The sequence below is a fragment of the Chionomys nivalis genome, chromosome 23 (genome assembly GCF_950005125.1).
Source record: "Chionomys nivalis chromosome 23, mChiNiv1.1, whole genome shotgun sequence".
NCBI lineage: Eukaryota > Metazoa > Chordata > Mammalia > Rodentia > Cricetidae > Chionomys > Chionomys nivalis.
In genome coordinates this window covers 34982498-35002971 of record NC_080108.1, presented here as the reverse complement: position 1 = coordinate 35002971, position 20474 = coordinate 34982498, and the positions used below count along the sequence as shown (strand labels likewise).

The window sequence follows — 20474 nt, the reverse complement described above, 5'->3', positions numbered from 1 at the left end:
GAGATACAGGGAAAAGTTGGACAGAAAGAGTCTTGAGTGATAGCTTCCCAAGTTTGGCCCTGCTGGCCCTGAGGGGCACTGCTCCCTCCTCTGTGTGTAGAGCCATGCACACACATTTCTGGACCACTTCTTAGTCAGAGGACAGCCCTTCATCAACTAGTAACTGGGCCCAGATCTTAAAACCTGCTGCATCTTCTCTCTAATTTTCACAGCAGTCCCGGGAGATGCTCTGGTTCCCAGTTACAAACCAGGAGGTCGAAGTCTAGAAGTCACACAACTGGAGCCTGGGCTCTGCGCTAGTGAGAGATCAGTGCTTTTCTGGGTATCTTGTCTGCCACCACTCTGTTGGTTGGATGCTGTCGCTTCTCCTGTGATACCAGCTGCTCCAGCATTACCTCCTCGTCTCTCCAAGTCCTTGCCTAACACCAAAGAATCTAAAGGAAGGGAGCTAAGGGGTGACAAGGATGTCACAGCCGCCCACATCATGTTTGGGGCTGTGTCTCAGCTTTTCCACTCCTAGCAGGAGAGTCAGGCCTGAGTGGTCACCTCCTTTCACTTTCTTTCATTGAAGATCTATCAGCCACTGCCTTCTCTCCAAGGTGGGCAGCTGCGTTTCTGACATTCCCTTGCAGAGATAACACAGCCTTCTCGTGATTCTTGCCCCCCCCCCTTTTTATCCAATTAGCTTTAAAATAAAGCATGAAGTAAAACTTTCTGCTCCACTATTCAACCAGAACAGTGAATTCTCAAACTGTGGGTTAACCGACTCGGTGTTTATTGAACTGCATCAATGATAAAAGTTCAGGCGCCCACCTCTGGCCCCAGTCCCCATTGTGGGCGGTTATTCACACACAATTGACTTCTAAGATGTTCTCAGGGAACTCCCTCCTGCCGAGGGCCAGTAATGATTCAAAGATAAGAAAGGTTTGTTTTCTCCAAGCCAGTGGCCCAGCAGCACAGGCAAAGTGGGACACAGATTGTTAAAGAAAATGATGTCGACAAGAAGACGGGCTGTTTCCATTTCATCTACACCAGTGCTTCAGACTCTAGTCCGGCACCTGCTCTTAGACTATCCTGTAGCATCTTTGTACGAGGACAGAGAACTGCAAGGTCCTGTTTTACAGAAAAGGAAATGGGTTCAGATTTAGTAAATGGCAAAGTTAGGATTAAAACCAGGAGTCGATTGTGAGCAAAGGCTCTCAGTGAGGCAGCCGGTGTGTCCACTAAGGTCATGTCCCTTGTAGAGCAAGTGCACAGCAGAACCTTGATTTGTCATGTATGTGCTGCTCTTCAGACTCTGAAGAGGAGCTGAGGCCCACTTGAGGGGACACATGAGGTTCTCTAAATGTCAAGACCCCGTCATGCATTTTCCTGACTGGGCTCTGGATTGTGGGGTAACCCAGGATAGTAACTATTGCCTTGTACATGCCAGCAAGTTGTCTGAGCTTCTCCACCCCTGCTCTGCCTGATTGGGAAAAGGGGTACAGTCATTTTAGGTGGTCCTCGCAGTTTATTTGAAAATGAGACAAGTCTAAAGACCCAGACAGACCCAATAAAGACTGACCTCTGACCCATGTGAAAAAAAGCATTCTCTATAGGCTAAAGAGACAGCAAAGATGTCACAGTTCTAACCTCAGGCACCTGTCACCAGGCCCCAGATGCCATCTACTGGGGTGTTTTATGGTTTCTCTGCATGGCACAGAATCCATTTTTTTTTCCATAAAAGCCTTAAGTCTAGCAATCTTTGCCATTCAGACTGGGCCCTGACTCTCCTATGCTGTATAACAGAGTGGCATCTCAGGCATGGCTTTGGGAGGAAGCAAGGGGAACGCTGGTTCTCCCACAGCAAGTTGGGAGAAGGTTCCAGGAAAGGATTAAGGAGCTGTAATCATGACCTGGGAGCAGTAAAGGCACGTAATGTCTGCTAATGTTACAGCACCTTAAACCAAGCTGTTAAATAGTAGCTTAAGGTTACACAGGCCAATCATAACACACGCAATGTGAACACTAAGGTGCACTTTTCCAACAAATACTTCATTATGGGAAGACTCAGGCTCGATGTCCGTTATTTGGCTGGTGTTGTTTTTAAATAGCATCTTTAATGATATCACTGCAATAAGTATGAATTCCAGCTTATCCACCCTATTCTTCATTGGGCTCTTATTATATATCAAGCTCAGCAGTAGATCTGCAAAGTGGGAACCTTGGACCAATGCACGCTGAGGACACTGACTAGATCATGGTGCTTTGACTTTAATGGGGGAATCTCTATCCCCCGCCAGCTGAAACCATCTGAGGGAAAAAAAAAAAAAAAAAAAAAAAAACACAGGGGGGAAAAAACCTCACAAAGCCAAAGCCAGGAGGAGAGCCTTTGGATCACATTTCCTGCTTGGGATGGGAAAACAATTCAACCTTTCCTGAGTAGCAAGGAGAGCACTGCTGGCCTCTCCTCCCGGGATCGAGCAGCGGTTAATTTTGAAAAGCGAGCGCAAAAGTACCCGGGAGGCTTCTTTCAAGCTTTAAAGGCAACTACCACAACACTGTGAGGGGGAATAAGAAGAGGGGCCACCTATTCTCACCCCCAACCCCAAACGAGCCAGTCCACAAGCGAGCAGTACCCACGTGCATTCTAAAGGACTACAACACAATGCTGGGCAGGGGTCCAGGAGGCAGACCATGCTGGCCCAGAGAATCCAGCTCTGCACCAAGGAGATGACCTGGAGGTGCAACCGCACAGTACCTCAGGAATTCGTAAGTGGAAGGGATGGGGAGTTAATTATCTCAACTGTGCTCCCTTCAAAAACACACATGCACAACAACAACAACAACACACACACACACAACACACACACACACACACACACCCGCGCGCACCTTCAAAACAGAGAAATACCAACTGAGGATTGGGGGATTTTCCACTTCAGTAACAAATCAGGCTGTCAGGGAAGAGTCCAGAGTGGAGCTTGAGAGTCTGCGGTGTGCCCTTACCAGCTTCATGGTGGAATTATTCTGTTCCCAGCGCCACAGCATCATGCTCATCTTACTTCAGGGTGAGGAGGGAGGGGAAAGAGGAAGGGAAGACGAAAAGGGGAGCCGAAGCACCTGCCGGCAAAATCCCTGGTCTGGCCCCGGCGCCAGGTCGTCCACCGTTCTGCAGCCCCTTGGGGCATCCCTGGCAGGCCACGGAGGTCACTTCCCTCAGCCCTGGGGGAACCCAAGGCGGGAACAGAAGCCCCGAGCCCACACTTCTTGAGTGCGATGCTCCCTCAGCGCAATCCAGTAACTCCCCTGTGCACCAGCGAACAGACGCCGGGGGGAGGGGGGGGCTGGGGCCCCGCGTGGTGGTAGTGGTGGGGGCACCGGCCACTGTTGCAGGGCCCGGTGCAGGAGGAAGGTGCAGGGGGAACGGTAGAGCAGCCAGCCCAGCGGGGAGGTCCTTAACTCCTGCGGAGAGGGCGAGGGTAGGCGGGACAGCCTTGGGCAGGAGGGCGGGCTGCGATCCCGAGAGGGGGCTGTGGCTTCCAGGACCATTCTGGTTCTTAGCCAGGACACCAGCGTGCATCTCCCCCAACACGTGCTCAGCTCCATCTCATTTTCTGCATCAAACTCACCCAAATTGTCCATGGTAACCACTGGCACCCCGAGACAGCTGGAATCTGGATTGTGGTTGTATGATAGATGCAGGCACTCAGGGAGTGCGCGCGCGGGCGCGTGAACACACACACACACACACACACACACACACACACACACACCCCAGCCCACACCTCTGGCGATATTTATTTCCTGCTATGAGAAGGATGGAGCGTGGATGTTTTCAAACACACCTGGCAGCTGCAGGAGAAAGGACATCCATAGCCTGTCAGGGGAGTAGGGGACAGGAGAGGACACGGCTTTTGATGTATATTTTTATCCTCAGTGTCCTTTACCTGCAGGCTGGGTTATGCTTTTCTTTCTCTGAAATTTTGGGGACTGGTACCCCTCCTCCCAGGTGACCCTGGGCATCCGGACCGCAAGCCTAGCAGCTGGCTCGGGCAGCAGTATCAGTGAAGGAAAGTGATACTGCCTCCCCAGAACTGACAGAGCTGGGCTAAGATTCTTGGAACTAACATATTATATGTTATTTCATGTTATTATATGTTCTTTTCAGCAACCAAAACTTCAAAATGAGAGGAAGTGAGAAGACGGGTCCCAAGCTTTTGAAGAATAATTTTTAAAACAGACCAAGTAAATGAAAATGTTTCCCTATAACCTCTATCCTTCAGGATTTGATTTTTCTCGTTGCTAGTAATAAATAATTAAAATTTAAATTAAACTTAATTAAATTAATTTAATCAATTAATTAATTTAATTTTAATTTATTTGGTTTACCTACCTGCCCTCCCACCCTCCATCTGTGAATTCCATGCTCCAGCAACAGTCCCCTTTGTTCTGGTGTCAACATATCAAGGTCCTTCCAGCCTTGCATCTGACAGTTCCTTTCCTTGCAACACTGTTCCCCTAAATTCACCTGTGGTCTCATCTCTAAGGTCACCTGCTCCGAAGGACTTCTGACTCTGTAAATGCAGCAACTCCCCCCGAAACGCCCCACAACTCTCTATTCTGCCAATGTGGTTGCTACATTTGTTGCGCTCACTGCTAACTCTGCTAACTTGTATTTTTCTACCTCGTCCCACTTGATAGGTTCTAACCGTAACTATTATGTCCCCCTCTAGTGTCTGCCCTAACCCTAGCAGTTGCCATGTCTCTGCAGCTCAAGGGTAGGGGTACATCCTAGAGGGGATGGCATACCACACACACATTTGAAAATGTGTGCTTTATATTAAAATAGGCATATAGTCAGAAGTCAAATCTTAAAATATCTTTATTTTCCAGAACTAAAGCTTGACAAAAATCTTATTGGGCAAGACAGCAAAGCAGCAGCTGTCTGCTGCTGTTTTATATTTTAATCTAGGGGTCCATGGTGCTGGGGAGGAAGAGAGGAAGTGAGAGCCTCTGTGTAGACGCCACCAGCCCAAGGCCTCACATTCACCCAGGCAGTCGCTATCGGCTCATGGTTCTTCCTGGAAGAGCTGAAACACTCACAGGACACTCGCCCTGGAAGTCACTGCAGAGGCCCAGTCTCAGGCTTTGCCGTGGTGCAAGGAGGAAGGAGAGGAACAGTGGAGACACTAATGCACCTGCCTGATTTCCATGCAGGGACTGAGGTGGCCACTTGCCCTTTCATGCCCCTGTGCAGTAGACAGATACGCTGGCGCTTTCAGCCTTGAGCCTCTATGGTGCAGTCCTTCTCCAGCCTTGTGGGGTGCTGAGAAGTAGGAAGATTCCCTTTCTGGTGTGTGACTGGCAGGGAAGCAAGCAGACACACTGCATAACTGGGCCACAAAGAAGAAAGGTATGCACAGCCTGAGAAGCACTCACAGGTGACAGACTTTACCTAGAAAAATGGGAAGCACCTGGGGGCGCCCATTCCAGGGGGTGCCCTACCAAGGGGTGTAGGGATGAAGTGCCATAACAGGGGTGGAGTGGTCAGAATGAAGACCATGGAGTTGGGTTTATCACTTGGCTGAGGCCTACGAGGTCCCTGCAAAGGAGGGGTATCACCTTTATAAACTAAGAGCGGTATGTGTCCACATTCCTGTTTGGGGACAACCTCTGTAATAGCAGGACTTGTTTAGAATGGTAGTGGCTGCAGCAGGGAGAAGACAGGAATAAGGGGACAAGGCATGAGTACCTAAAGAGAAGACATGTGCAGCCAAGGCCAGCTGTTGGGCGAAGCTGTGAGTTTACCCCAGCAGACGTCACATCCCTGCAGAGACACACCTTGCCTTGAGGAGAGACTCAGCACTCACCAAGCTGCCTCCACAGAGCCTGCTCCTTCCTCTCATTTCTGTAGTCTCCAGCTTCGGCCTTTGATGTCAACTAGAGGAGATTAGATGACTTGGGGCAGTGCTCTACTTCCTCCCAGCTGGCGGCCTCTCCCAGTCCTGGTCTTCAGACCCATCCCCTGGGGCTGTCAACTCAGCACTGACTCTTACAGGCTGTGACACCCTCCACCCACCCACAGCCTGGCCTACCTCAGGTTGGGCCTCTCCTGAACTCTCACGATGACAATGATGGTCTCAATACTGTGCACTTCTGCAGACTCAGAGCCTGGGCCTGCTTTTCCTGTGCTGTGTTCTAGACCTTTCCATCCCGATAGCATCCATTGCTCATGGATTCCTTCCTGTTCACTCTGAATTTGCCCATCTGCCCAGCTCTTCTAATGGCTAACTCTGAACTGAGTCAGGGATTGGGGCTCTTCTTTCTCAAGGCAAGGAGAAAAGGGACAAGGAAGGCCAGAGGTAAAATAGTTAGTGGCCTGGCACCCCAAAAGATACCACTGCTCGCTCCTTAGGAGAGAGAGGCCCATTCATGGAGTTGCTTGCCTCTCTCCCACCCTAAAGTGATATACCTTCATTCTAAGCGCCTAAACTCTGTGCCTGATAAACTAATCTGTGTCCAGCTGTTAAAAGCTTAATGTGTTTCCCAGAGGTGATGCTTCAGTTTAACAGGGAGTCTCTCAATACTTCAGCCAGACCAGTGACTGATGGGAAAAAGTGCAGACAGGGTAGGGGTGATTTGGGGAGCCTCTTCAGACTGTTACAAATGCATCCTGAAGCTGGCTGGGGGGATGCTATCTCCTAAATGATCTAGAATGACCACAGAAGAAGGAGGATTGGTGTGCTCATCCAAGAAGGTGGCATGACATGAGGAGATTGTCTCCCAGCCCAGGGGGCTGACTTGAATAGGAAAGTCCCAGAAATGCTATGTGTCCTCTGCCAGTGGACATCCTGGACATCTGTAGTGCTAAGTGGGACACAGGGCACCTTCAGAGACTCAACACAGCAATGTTAAGAAGGATTTTGTAGATTGAGGTTCAGAGAGGGAGTAACTGACTTTCTCCTCCCCCTCGTTTGTAAACTCCTTAAAACTGAGTATAAACCGAGCTGTGGTGGCTCAATACCTTTAATCCCAGCTTTCAGGAGTTAAAGGCAGGTGGATCTTTGTGAGTTTGAGGCCAGCCTGGTCTACAAAGCAAATACCAGGACAGCTAGTGCTAGGCAGAGAAACCCTGTCTCAAAAAACCATTAAAACAAAACAAAAAGTGTAACGCGGGCCTGCCAGTCCAGCATCCTGCCTCTGTGTGACTACCATGTCAGGAAAGAATGACTTCCCAGAGACAATGAAGGTAACTTGCAGACAGGCATTTTAATCCACATGTGGACTAAAGATTCACCCCAGCCTTCCCACATGGAGAAGGGTCAAGATCTTAGAATGCAAGAGATGGCTCACACATGTAATCCCAACCCTTGAAATGCAGGACAATTGCTGAAGAGCTAGAAACTAGCCTGGGCTACATGGTAACTTCTGACCCAGCCTGAGCTACAGAGTGATACTGTATCTAAAGAAATTTTGTTTTTTAAACTGGGTGAGGAGAGAGAATCCAAGGAAGAAAGTAGCTAAGAAGGAAAGTAAAAGTCTGATGGAAGTATGCAGCCTGCCAGGTCACTTCAGAACTGGAGTCACACTGAAGAAGCGCTAATTCTCCCTGAAGGAGGATTCTTATCTGCAGCCTGAGGACAAGGAGGGCCAAGAGCACAGGAACTGCTTTCTCCCTCTCCACCAGCCTTGGAGGGGTGTCAGTCTCATTTCAAAAGGTCAGCCTGAGGGCATGGGGACCTCTGAGGCTGTAGGACAGGGAGGGTTGGAGAGCAAGTTTTAAGGCTTTCAGGAGGGCAGACAGAATGTCACACTGACCGGCCCCCAAACAAATGAGACCTCCCTATAAATAAACTGTGCCAGCAAGGAACTCCTCTGCCTCATCTCTCTGCCTTCATCTTGAGATGAAGTTAATGTAAAGCCTTCTCCTTAGCACACACATTAAATGCCACCACCTAGCGTGTTCCTCAGCAGAGCTGATAGTGTCATTTCCTGCTCACCACACAATCCAGACCCCTCTTTTCCTGACAGCAGAGGAAGGTTAGGCAGTGACAGAGCAATTCTAGGTGGACAGTGTTTCCCACCCTCTTCCGATGTCTCTGGACTGCTTTCTTTTCCGAACCAGGCTGAGTCTTATTATATATCCATGTAACTGTTAGGGTTTTCCCTCAGCCTGGGCATGGCTGTTCCTGTCAGGCATTGTCCTGCCAGGTGGTATTGTGGGGACCTTTCAGACTCAGAGCAAAGTCAGCTTTGTTGGTGAAATTCTCTCAGGTCCTTCTCCCCATCAGAATTATCCATCATCCTTCCCCAGTCATCTTCAATACATCCTCTGTCCTTCCATGTTCTGTACAGTAGACCTCTTACGGTCAGGGCAGGTACCCTTCATTGTCGGGATGAACAGCAATGCTGACACCATCACCTCCAAGTGATATGTTGCCTAGGAACAAGTTCTCTATCTTATCCAAGTGCACCCTCAAGTATCTGGCTTGCTCTTGGCATGGTTAAATAGAACTAATGAGTCCAGAATGGTGAGCCTGAAGGAAGTTTAAAGATCACCCCATTTCGTTTCCTGTTACTCTGGAGGAACCTGGACCCCTGTAGAAATCTTCTATGGTATCATAAGAAAGGCACTGAAAATAAACTCAAGTGAATCAGGAGATTGCAAGAGCTGGACCAGATGGCATTCAGGGTGGTCCAGCAAGAAGATCCTTCAAATCCTCCACATCCTCATGAGGTCTGCAGCCTTACTGTGTGCTGTGCTCCCAGAACCCAGGCATTTATCTCCTTTCACTGTGGCTAGAAGGCAAGGCTGGAGAATAAGCGCTGTGTTTTACATCTTTATAGATCTCAAACAGTGCTGCTCACGGGAGAGTCTGGGGATGGAGCGTCAAGTGACCGAAGACTCACTCGACAGCTCCAAAGGAAGCTCCTTTAGGTGGTTTGTTTTGGTTTATTTGGAGCCAACAAATTTTCCCAGAGCAGACAGCATACATCCCAGCCAATCTGAGAGAGTTGCCAGGTACCCCTGGTATTTATTTGCTCAATTCAACACCACAGCCCTCAAGGCTTCTCCACTATCCTCCTCCCCAATTACCTCAAGGAGGCAGATAAGGCTTGAATTTGTGCAGTCTCTGGGTGACCTCTGACACCCCTTTGAAGGGCCTCTATGTGGCTAGGCCTCCATCCCCCACTGGCCAGGAGTAAATCTCCGACTTCTGACCTGGCGTAGTGTCAGGAGAGGATCTCTGGGAAGTGGCTCAAGGACTCCTATTAGCTTTCTCTGTCCTCCTAAGTGGGCCAGAGGTTCATGTAAGGTCAGAGGGAGCTGCTTAAAAGAAAGTAAAGAACCCTGACATGGCAGTGTGGGCTCAGAAGCTGGGGCCACTCTAGCTGAAGCATCTCAGCTTGCCAGTTTAAAACTGTCATTAGTCCAAGCTTGGTTTGTATTGAATGCTTCTGAAGAGCAGCTTGGAAGGCAGTTGTCGTCCAGGAGTCCCCTGGGGTCTGTTGGGTTGCTGAGCTCTCTTGTCTGTGGCTGTGGTTTAATGGAGGACAGGACAGGGTGCAGGAGTGATTGTTGGTTTGGTACTTGCTGCAGGATCTGTCCTTTTATTCTTGGCCAGTTCTGGTCCCTAAGGATTTAGGGATGGAAGTTTAAGAAGCATGTCTCCTAGAGGGATTTTGTGGTCAACACTTCCTGGGAACTGTTAGGGGATAAGCCCAGTCCTACAAGCCTTGGCTGTAGGTAATGCAATGAGTTCTCACCCAAAAGGTTTGGGACTGACCAACTAAGTGAACACAATGGAAAGGAATTAGAAACTGATACCTGGTGGAGGTGTGGGAGACCTCCCCTCAGATAAACCAAGCAATAAACTAATTACATTTTTTCCAGCACCCTTTCCTTCCAGGAGGTAGAAGCACAACCATATGCATGTAGACATGCACACATGCACATTCATGCACACATACATGTGTGCATAGATACACATGTGCGCGCACACACACACATACACATGCTTAACCTGCACTCTGGGTTTCTTCCTCCCTCTGCCAGGAGCGGGACACTTCCACAGGGGACAGGTGGAGTGGCACTTGTGTCTGAGCCTCAGGATGCAAGCTGATGTAAACAGGAAGAAAGAGACACAGTCCCAGACAGTGTGTGTGCAAAATCACTTTCTATTTGAAAGTCCGCAAATGACCACCCTGGAAATCCCAGAACAGAGGCTATTGTTTAGCAAAAGAGCCCTCTTGGTGCAGCTGCTGTCTGCCTTTGGCTTCCACATCGGCCTGTGAAACGGGGCTGGCCATTGTCATTGCCACTGGGCTGGCCTGGGCCTTTCTGGGCAGTCCTCAGTTCCCACATCAGAGCAAGAGAAGACTCCCTTCGAGTGAACCCAGCCTGCTCTGCTGTTCAGGCCTCCCTGCAACTTCCTCCTGGTCATGTTCCAGTGAACATGACCACCAAGAACTCACCACAACTCAGTTTTGTTTGCCAAAATCTTGTAAGGTCAGTTACCCAGGCAACCATGCTTTCTCCTCCTCCTCCTTATGTTTCTGTGTGTGCATGATGTGTGTATGCGTGTATGTGCAGGCATGAATGCATGGGCCACAGCAGCGTATGAAGGTCAGAGGGTGTAAATATTGGTTAGAAGTCTTCAACCTTGTTGTAGATAGGGTCTCTTGCTTGTTGCTGGGTTTGCCAGGCTAGCTGGCCTATGAGCCTCTGGGAAATTCTCCTATCCCCACCTGTCATCTTGCCACAGGGATGCTGAGTACAGACCCACAATACTGAGAATCAAAAATTACATTTTACGGGCCAAGTGTGGTGGTGCATGCCTTGAATCCTAGCACTAAGGAAGCAGAGGCCAGCCTTGTCTACATAGCAAATTCTATGTTAGCTAGGGCTACACAGTCAGACCCCATCTCAAGGCAAAAAATTTACAGGGAGGGAAAACAGTTACCAAAAGTTCAACAAAGGCCAATAAGATGGCTCAGGGGGCAAATATACTTTGCTGCCATGTTACCGAGTAAATAAATACATTTATTAATTTTGAAAAAATAAGTTGAAGGCTGGAGAGATGGCCCAGTGGTTCAGAGCTGCTCTTCTAGAGGATCCGAGTTCAGAACCAGGTACCTCCACTGAGGTTCACAGCCATCTGTAACTCTAGTTTCGGAGGATACGATGCTGTCTTCTGTTCTGTGTAGGCATCATAGACACATGCAGGCCAACAATCACACCCATAAAATAAAAATAAATAAATCTTTAATACAATAAGTTGAGTAGCTTTCTCTGAGTCATACGACTGCAAAGAGAGCACCTTGGTGTCCTACTGCATCTGGCTACAGGGCCCTGAAGACTCTCTCGGGAGAGGCCTGATAGACGGGGGAAACTCAAGCCACGCATGCGTGCCTGCCTGCTGCAATGTGGGTGCAATGTAGGGGGGACCTATTTCCTAGCATCTTCTCGGTTCCAGAATTGGGGGGGTCATGTGTCACTCACGGTCCTAGCTGGATCCCTTAAAGTTGATAAACCTGGGTCAGAATCACTGCAGTTGTCTGGGACTGAGTCTATCTGCAGGGAAGGATAGAAATCAGTCTGTTTTCCCTAGACAGATGGGCTATTATCTTCCAGAGGAAGCCCTGGGGCTGGGCTGGGAGCCCGCAGATCTGGGACGGGGGCCCTCCAGTGTTGTGGGGCATGGGGAAGTTCTTCAGCAAGGCTGTGGCCTGTAGCTTCCGTTGCACATGAGGATTCTACAGTTTCTCTCTTGAGGCTGCAGAGGAACGCACAAGCACACACACGTGAAAAGGGAGGCAGGGTCCGGCATGTGTGTGGGTGTCTATTCTTGCCATTGGCAGCTTTGCTCTACACAACTGGATGAGGGACCAGTTGGCTGAAGAGTTTTGGGCCTTGAGAGGATATTATCCTCTCATTTGATTGTAGTAAGTCAGGAACATGAGGATATCAAGATTTCCCATGAAACTGTGAAAGTGAGAATTTCAAAGCCCAGGAAGACCAACTAACTGGCCCCAGGCCACAGAGAAGAGCTGAGGTTAGATGCACGCCCATGAACTACCTGTCGTGAGCTCTCAGGCCCTTGTCTTCCTTCCTCTCATATCATTAGCAGAACTAGATACGTGCTCTCAGACCCTAAAACTACACAACAGACAGCTTTCCCGAACCCAGAGGCAGACATGCTCTTAGTCTGAGTATCTGCCAAGGAAGGGATGTCTTCACCTTTGCATGGCCTGACCTAGTTCCAGTGCCAAGGTTGGTCTAGTCCCTTCCTGGGGAATGAGCCAGTATAGCCTCTGGCTGACAGCCTGATCCTCTGTGTGCTGATGCTTCAGTTGAGGTTCCTGTTCTGACCTTTGACCTAGTGCTGGAACTGCAGCAAGTGGGGTAACAGTATCCCCGGAGTACACAACCATCTTCTGCAGGCACCCTTGCGATTTCTGTAGGAGGGCCTGAACTAAGCCCATTCCTCCCAGGGCTTCTGAACCGTGGGAAGAGGATGTACCTGCCTGCTCTAGGCGCATCCCTCAAGAGGCCCCTAAAAGGAGACTCCCCGGAATTCATGCCTGGTGTTAGGAGGCACCATACTTCCTGAAGCAGCTCCTAGCATGATCAGCTTTTTCCACCGTGACCCACCTAGGCCTGAGAAGCACCAGCCTTCCAGCCTTCCAGCTCAGCTTCGCAGCCAGCTGGCTATGCAATCCAGGAAACACTGCTGTTTATCTCAGCACTCCTCCGGCTCTAGAAACCACACACCCACCTCTTCCAGAGACACTGGAACTGGCTCCCTGAAGCTCTTATCAGCTAAGATGTTCCAGTGACATCAGCTTTCTCAGGGCTGGATAGATCATCCCACTTCAAAGCCTGACTTGTTCCCCGGGGCCCTCTCCTCTGGTGCTCTGTGCACACATGGACAAATCTTTAGGCCGGACAGCAAGCAAGCAGAGCTCTCACCACCTGCAGGCACTTCCTATGCAGAGTCTTCCCCCCTTAGGCAGAGCCCACAGTGCTGAAGATGCCCAGGGAAGACCTTTAGTAAAGAGGCACCATGGGTGCTGAAATCAACCTGTTGCCTGGCAGGATCCTGCTAACTGGATTGGCGTAGGCAATAGGCATCTCTTCAATGTCCACTGAGTGTCAGGAACTGTTCTGAGCGCTGGGGAGGGACAGTGACAACAGAGGCAAAAGAAGCATCCGCCCTATATAAGCTGAAGTGCCAGCACTGCTAATGGCAAGCAACAGGAGGGAAAGCTTGTCCAAAAAGGGCTAGCTAGCTAGCTAGGGCTAGCATGCCAGAGTGGGGGGGGGGGAGGGAGCTTGCTCAAGGTGGGGAGGGGCTGCTTGAGGAGGGGACCTGCAAGTAGAGACTTAAATGCAGCAGCAAGAAAGCCACAAGGAGGGGCTGGAGAGATGGCTCAGCGGTTAAGAGCACTGACTGCTCTTCCCAACACCCACATGGCAGCTCACAACTGTCTGAAGATCCAGTTCCAGGGGATCTGACACCTTCACACCAGTGCACATAAAGTAAATAAACAAGAAGAAATATTAAAGAAAGAAAGAAAGAAAGAAAGAAAGAAAGAAAGAAAGAAAGAAAGCCACAAGGAGACCTGGGGGAGCAGGGAGTCTGCGCAGGGAAGACCATTGTTCATGAGCTCTAAAAAGAAGGGGTCAAGGTGCCCAATGACAGAAGGCAGGGTAAGCCAGGAAGAGGGCTAAGCAGAGAGGAGGGAGCTATCTTTTAGGAACAAGGTTCAGTCAAGTGGCCTGGGCAAGATGTAGTCCTCAAAATGTGGTTTTATTAATCCATCAGTTAAGAATCATCTTCACAGTTTTGAAAGTTTGGGAGCAGGAAGAGGTGGAGGTGGAGAAATGGAGGCGACCATATGACAGACTCCTGCTGAGCCCACAGAACCTAGCATGTTTACTATCTGGCCTTTGACCAAGAAAACATGCTTACCAATCTAAGCTATCTAGAGGGCAGTATAGTGCCTATAGGAAGTTACTGGAGGGTTCCCAACATGCACCTGTCAATACTCTGGCTCCTCCCTGGAGGAAGTGCTGTGAGGGTCCTGAGTAGGTGGCAGCAGTGAGGGCCACCCCTGAGGGGAGTAGGGGCAGCTAGTGCAGGCTGGAGGATGGCAAGAGGGGGAAGGCAGAGCAGATGTTCAGACATTAGCAGTTGAACAGCATTGAGGAGAGGAGTGGGGCACTTCGACCTGGAGGATCCAGCACACACCAGGTACACATTGGTGCTGTCGGCTCAGACAGAAGCAGTCTGTGGTCCAGTTTGGGGGATGAGGAGATCTGCTTTGGTGGGAGTTAGTAAGCTTGAGATAAAGATTATACATCAAAGCAGAGACACAGACACACACAATGTGCATAGCACACAAAACATATGGAACAAAGACATCTCCAACACTCCCTGAGAAAAGGGGCAGAGGATGTGTTGAAGAATCTTACATGGGAAGCATTTAATCGATTCTCTAAGCCTGGAGGACAAAGCTTTCCACTTTTTTCTTTTCCACTTGTTTCTCCCATTTCACTGATAAGGAAAATGGACCTTAAAGGTTGAGCAGTTTTCTCCAATGTGGATAATGTTGGATCTTGGAGGCCAACCAGGTGTTCAAGTTTCTCTACTCCACATCTGACCTGCATCGTACGAGTCTACTTAAAATGTGCCCTCTGGCCAAACTGGGTTCTCCCAAATACCCAGAAGGATTTCTATGCTCAGAGGCAGTAAAAGGGACTTGTTTCTTACCTCTAAATTTAATAAAGTCAAGTAAACAAGTTTCTATTACAATAATTTTCCCTACCACAAAATAAATGCAAGAATAAACTCATTCAAATGACAAGTAGGAAGGAAGAGAAAGCGACTGTTCCCTGACCTTAAATACTGATATAACGGACGCTTACCTGCTGTACAGGCAGCAGTGACTGGTTTCTGAGGTTCAAAACTGTGGGTCTAGAAACTGAAGATGCACCACCAATCCAATGGTGTCTGTGGCAGGGGATGAGTTAATAATTAAAGAGGTGGCATTTGTTATACCAGCACGCAAGAAGCATGTGCTTAGGCCCATAATCCATCTCCTAAACACAAGACCATGTCTGACTCTCTCACGCTTTCTTTTTTTTTTATTTTTTTTATTCTTTTTTAATTAAAATTTCCACCTGCTCCCCGTTTCCCATTTCCCTCCTCCCAAATATTGCCCCCTCCCCCCACTCCCCTCCCCTATCCCCACTCCTCTTCTCCTCCCCCCACACCATTCCCCCTCCCTCTCGATACTGAAGAGCAGTCCAAATTCTCTGCCCTGCGGGAAGACGAAGGTCTTCTATCTACGTCCAGGAAGGTGAGCGTCTAAACAGGCTAAGCTCCCACAAAGCCAGTTCATGTATTAGGATCGAAACCTAGTGCCATTGTCCTTGGCTTCTCATCAGCCTTCATTGTCCGCTCTCTCACGCTTTCTATGCTGAGCAAGCTGAGCTGACTCACTCCAGAGTCACGGAACTGAGACTTTAACCCAGGCGAGGTAAACTCCAGAAGAGATCTCCAGCTCAGTGTAGTTTATGCTTAGAGGATAATTAAAGCCCACCAGAAGGTGAAAAGAATGCTCAGTAAAGTGTGTGTGTGTGTCTGTGTGTGTATGTCTGTGTCTCTGTGTGTGTATGTGCCTGTGAGTGTGTGTCTCTGTGTGTATGTGTATGTCTGTGTCTGTGTGTGTGTGTGTCTGTGTCTGTGTTTTTGTGTGTATGTCTGTGTTTTTGTGTCTGCGTATGTGTTTATGTATGTATGTGCCTGTGTGTGTCTGTGTGTATGTGTGTGTCTGTATATACCCTTGCCCTTCTTCCAGCTCACCCCTTCTACTTTGTGCTTGCCATTAAAGATAAGAGCACTCAGCTTCCTGCACCTGCCACAAGCTTGCCACGCTGCCATGCCCCCACCCCACCGTGATGTACTCTTTTCCTTCCAGTGCCATAAGCCCCAATCAACTCTCTCTTCTTAAGCTGCCTTTGGTCACATGGTTTATTCTAGCAACAGAAAAGTGACGAAGACACATGGGTTCCAGAGCTGGACTCAGGTTATCAGGCTTGCACAACAAGCATCTTTACCCACTGAGCTGTCTCTAGACCAACATTCCTTTAATGAATCCAATATATGGCTAGGGAGATGGTTCAGTGGTTACGAATGCTTACTCAGAAGCTTAAGGACCTGAGTTTGAATCCCCAGAACCCACCTAAAAAGCTGGGCACGGAACTTGAATTCCAGTGCTGTAGGGAGCAGAGATAGGAGGATCTCTGGGGTTTGCTGCCACCAAACCAGTTCCAGATTCAGTGAGTGACCCTCACACATACATGGATACATCACACACACACACACACACACACACACACACACACACACACACACGCTAGCTAGATGGCAGGTAGATAAATAGATAATAGATAAAAATGAAACAAAACTAAAGCACCAGATAAACTGAGATGAGCTAAGGAGAAAAGGGCAGACTAAAGCAAACCAGCCAGGAGCAATCATCTGTTCCTATAGATGGTGAATATTCATGAGTAGACCCTCACAGGACTGTAAGTAAGCTTGGAGGCTGAGAGACAGAGCCTGGGCTGTGGGTCCTGGAGTGAATGTTGAGCGTGAGAGATGCTCAGAGTGCCCTGATTCCATCCTGTAGACAGCCTCATTTCACTTGACCTGCTTGTTCATCCTGCACCAACACTCTTGTTCTGAAGGTGGAGAAATTGTATGGTATCTGATCCCAGCAAGCTGCCATCCTTGTCTTTTACCAGCCTCTTTCAGTTCAAATTCCTATCACATCCACTGGTAGATTTCCTTCCTTCCTTCCTTCCTTCCTTCCTTCCTTCCTTCCTTCCTTCCTTCCTTCCTTCCTTCCTCCCTCCCTCCCTCCCTCCCTCCCTCCCTCCCTCCCTCCCTCCCTCCCTCCTTCCTTCCTTCCTTCCTTCCTTCCTTCCTTCCTTCCTTCCTGACAGGGTTTCTCTATGTAAACCTGGCAGTCCTGAAACTCGCTTTGTAGACCAGGCTGGCCTAGAACTCAGAGATCCTCCTGCCTCTGCTTTACCTGGAATTAAAGTTGTGCGCCACCACCATCACCACTGCCCAGCATGGAGTAGATTTTTTTTTAAAGATTTATTTATTTATTATGTATACAACATTCTCTTCCATGTATACCCACACACCAGAAGAGGGCACCAGATCTCATTACAGATGGTTGTGAGCCATCATGTGGTTGCTGGGAACTGAACTCACGACCTCTGGAGGAGCAGTCAGTGCTCTTAACCATTGAGCCATCTCTCCAGCCCCCACGGAGTAGATTCTTAACTAGAGGCTCTGGCCTCCAGCCATCTTGGCGGTGAAAATGCTATGCACACAGTGGGCAGGGAAAGAGAGAAGAAGGATCCATTTGTTTTGTTGGATCTCCACAGATGAATATGTTATCTTAAGGAAGGAAAAGTTTCATTGCCAGGTTGGCTCAGGAGGTAAAGACACCTGCCACTTAGCCCAACAGCATGAGATTCATCCCCAGGACCCACATGGCAGAGACAATCAGCTTTCTCAAGCTGTCCTCTGACCTCTACACGCGTGCCACGTTATGAGTGCCATGCCATGCACGCACTCTGCCCCATCCATAAGCCACCCAAGCCACTACTGTGACATTTGGCTAAACCAAGTGCCCTTTTCCCTCAGCAGCTGTCACAGAGCAGTGCTCAGTAAATCCAAGCCTTGTCTTCAGAAACTAGGAAGGACAGCGCTGGGGTTTTTCCAGGCACATCACGAGACAGAACTTTATTCATTCCCTGCCACTTTGACACAGGGGGAATGGTCCAGGTCCTCAGCTGCTGAGAAAGGAGGGGGTCCCTCCCCAGGTTTTGCACATCACCCCTTCATTCGACTGTTATATGAGCCTCACCCCTGACCCTTCCTCCACGTCATGGGTCTACCCTATATCCCTCTGTGTATGCATAAGGTCTTCAAATCCTCCCAGCCAAAATAAACAGCAGTGTTCTGATAGTGGGAGGCAGTACATGCTTTCTTGGCAATGTTCATCTGCCAGGATTCCTGCTTGCTATGCATGTTCCTGAGTTCTGATAGCAATCACCATCTTGATAGGTGGAGACTGGAAGAGAAAATACAGATGGTCTCCTATTACTGTGTTGTGTTCAAGTGAGACATTCAGGAACCAGGGTCTTTGTGAGCATTCCTTCCTTCCTTCCTTGCTACAACATAGACATCAAGAGGCCATTATCCTGCATATACTTTCTATGCACCTGCACCGAGGACAAAATGGGGACATAACAGGTTCCTGCCACCTGCAGCTTATGGGTACCGCAGGGAGGAATCATCCCAAGCGCACAAGTGTGTCACGCTAATGGGAACATGCCACCACAGGTATCTCGGTGTGGAGGGAGATGACAGTTTCATTAGTGAGAGCAGGGAGTAGGAAGAATGGGTAAGAGCCATTAAGGCTATGCAAAGGCCCTGAGTCAGTAAAGCACACATCAGAGGGATGCAAGAAAGTCTGAGAGTACAAGAAGCAATGCTAAAGATCTCAGAAAGCAGGCAGGAAGCTGGGACCTGCTTAGGGAAGGCTGTCCACGTCATCACATAGATCTGAGTCTTATCCTGAGAGTACTGGGGAATCATGGAGGAGTGTGGAGGGTGTGTGTGTGTCTGTGAGATGTGTGTGTGTCCAAATTTTATATATTTTAAGATTTTTTTCTATTTTTATGTGTATGTGTTTTTGCCCATGTGTATGTATATGTACCACATGTGTGCCTGGTGCCCTCGGTTCAGAAGAGGGTGTCAGATCCCATGGAACAGAGCTATAGATGGTTGTGAATCACCATGTGGGTACTAGGAACAACCCAGGTCTTCTGCAAGACACACAGTAGGTACTCAGACAGACAGACGACCCCCTGAAGACCAAAGGCCTCCTGCTGACCCCTCCTAGAGCTATGCCAGTACCCACCAGCTTGGTCCCTGGACCTAGGAATTGAGTGGGCCGCTTGGTTGGGTTTCAAGCAGCCACTTTCTGCCTCCAGCTCAGGTGAGTGATGGGTTCCAAGAAACAGTATTTCCATGCCCCTCTCGCCAAGCAGAGCCAGCTTCAAAGCGTATTTCCAACTACATGCCTTGGCATGCAGAGCAAACGGGACAGGACCCCTACTGTAGTGCGCACCCACGCCCATGATGCGGAGCGCTCCCAAGCAAATACTGCTTGCCCTGCAGATTCCTTGTTATTTTTGCTCCCTGGTTTCCCCTACAGATCTCAGAGCCAAAGTCAACGGCGCTTGTGGTTCACTGCTGGTTCTTTTTAACCTGGGCTATAAGATGGGGTTGGGTCCTCCCGGCTCAGTTCCTTTTTGGAAAATTGACCAGGTTCTCCCCTTACTCCGGCTTTACTTCAAAATGGCGTGGCTTTCAAAACACACTGTTAGGGGTTGCATTCTTGAAAGAAATTAAAAAAGCAGAGAGCACCAGCCAGGCCTGGAAGAGCCCGCCAAAGGCACACACGTCCCCAGTCGATGGTCAGTTTCCACAGCGCAAGCACTCCCTGCTGTGTATAGCCTGTTCTTTTCCTTGCCAGGCCTGTAGTCTCCCCCAGAGCAAAAGTGATTCACCACCATTCTACTTTGTCACCTGCAGCTCGCCGACTGGACATATAACACAGCATTGCACCCCAGAGCTCAGAGCTCCGCTGGAAATAGAGACGGGCCAGGGACAAAAGACAATCCTAGGAACCCACTGACTTGCACAGAAGACCTTTCTCCAGCTGCCCCGGAGGAACAATGGTAGAGCCACACTCTGGCAAAGCCACACACTGGCAGACCCCATGTGCTGGCAGAGCCGGGCTCCTGACATGAGGAAAAGGAAGAGAAAGCCTGTGGGAATTCACACTCCACAGGCCTGAGTTTCTCTCAGGAACCGAGAGAAATAAGGAAACAGGAAAGAGGCAAATAATAACAAATGCTTGAGAATTAAACAAGATCAGCTTGGAGAGGTGCTGGGGAGGCCATGTTCCCTGCCCCGGCATTCCCACATCACCGCTCACCTGTCCCTTCTGCAGCTGGACCCAAGAGTAACAGCCTCATCCACGGTGTGGTGAGCACTTTCTACGCTCGCTGTTGTACGCAGTTCACCACGAGGATGTCATTCTTGTCTGTTTTAAAGCCAGGACACTGGAGAACCAGAAATCCCCAGGGGCTTGTCCAAGGAGCAGAGTCAGTAGCCCCTGGCATGGAGCAGGTCACATCCTATAACACAAGCCCCTCTTCAAAACAAAGTCCGTTTTCCTATGTCAAGAAAGATTTGTCTGGGTGCTGGAGAGATGGTTCTGCACATGGGGTGCTTGGGCAGAAGATATGAATGCAATTGCCAACATTCAGGTCAAGTGGCTCACAACCTCCTGTAACTCCAGCTCCAGGGAATCTGCCACCTTCCTGTGGCATC

General features: G+C 49.3%; 1 protein-coding gene across 10 annotated transcripts in view; it reads right to left on the bottom strand.

Annotated features, from left to right (window-relative positions):
- Positions 1 to 20474, bottom strand: part of Nav2 (neuron navigator 2) — a 635485-nt gene that overhangs the window by 291720 nt on the left and 323291 nt on the right. The window lies entirely within an intron of this gene.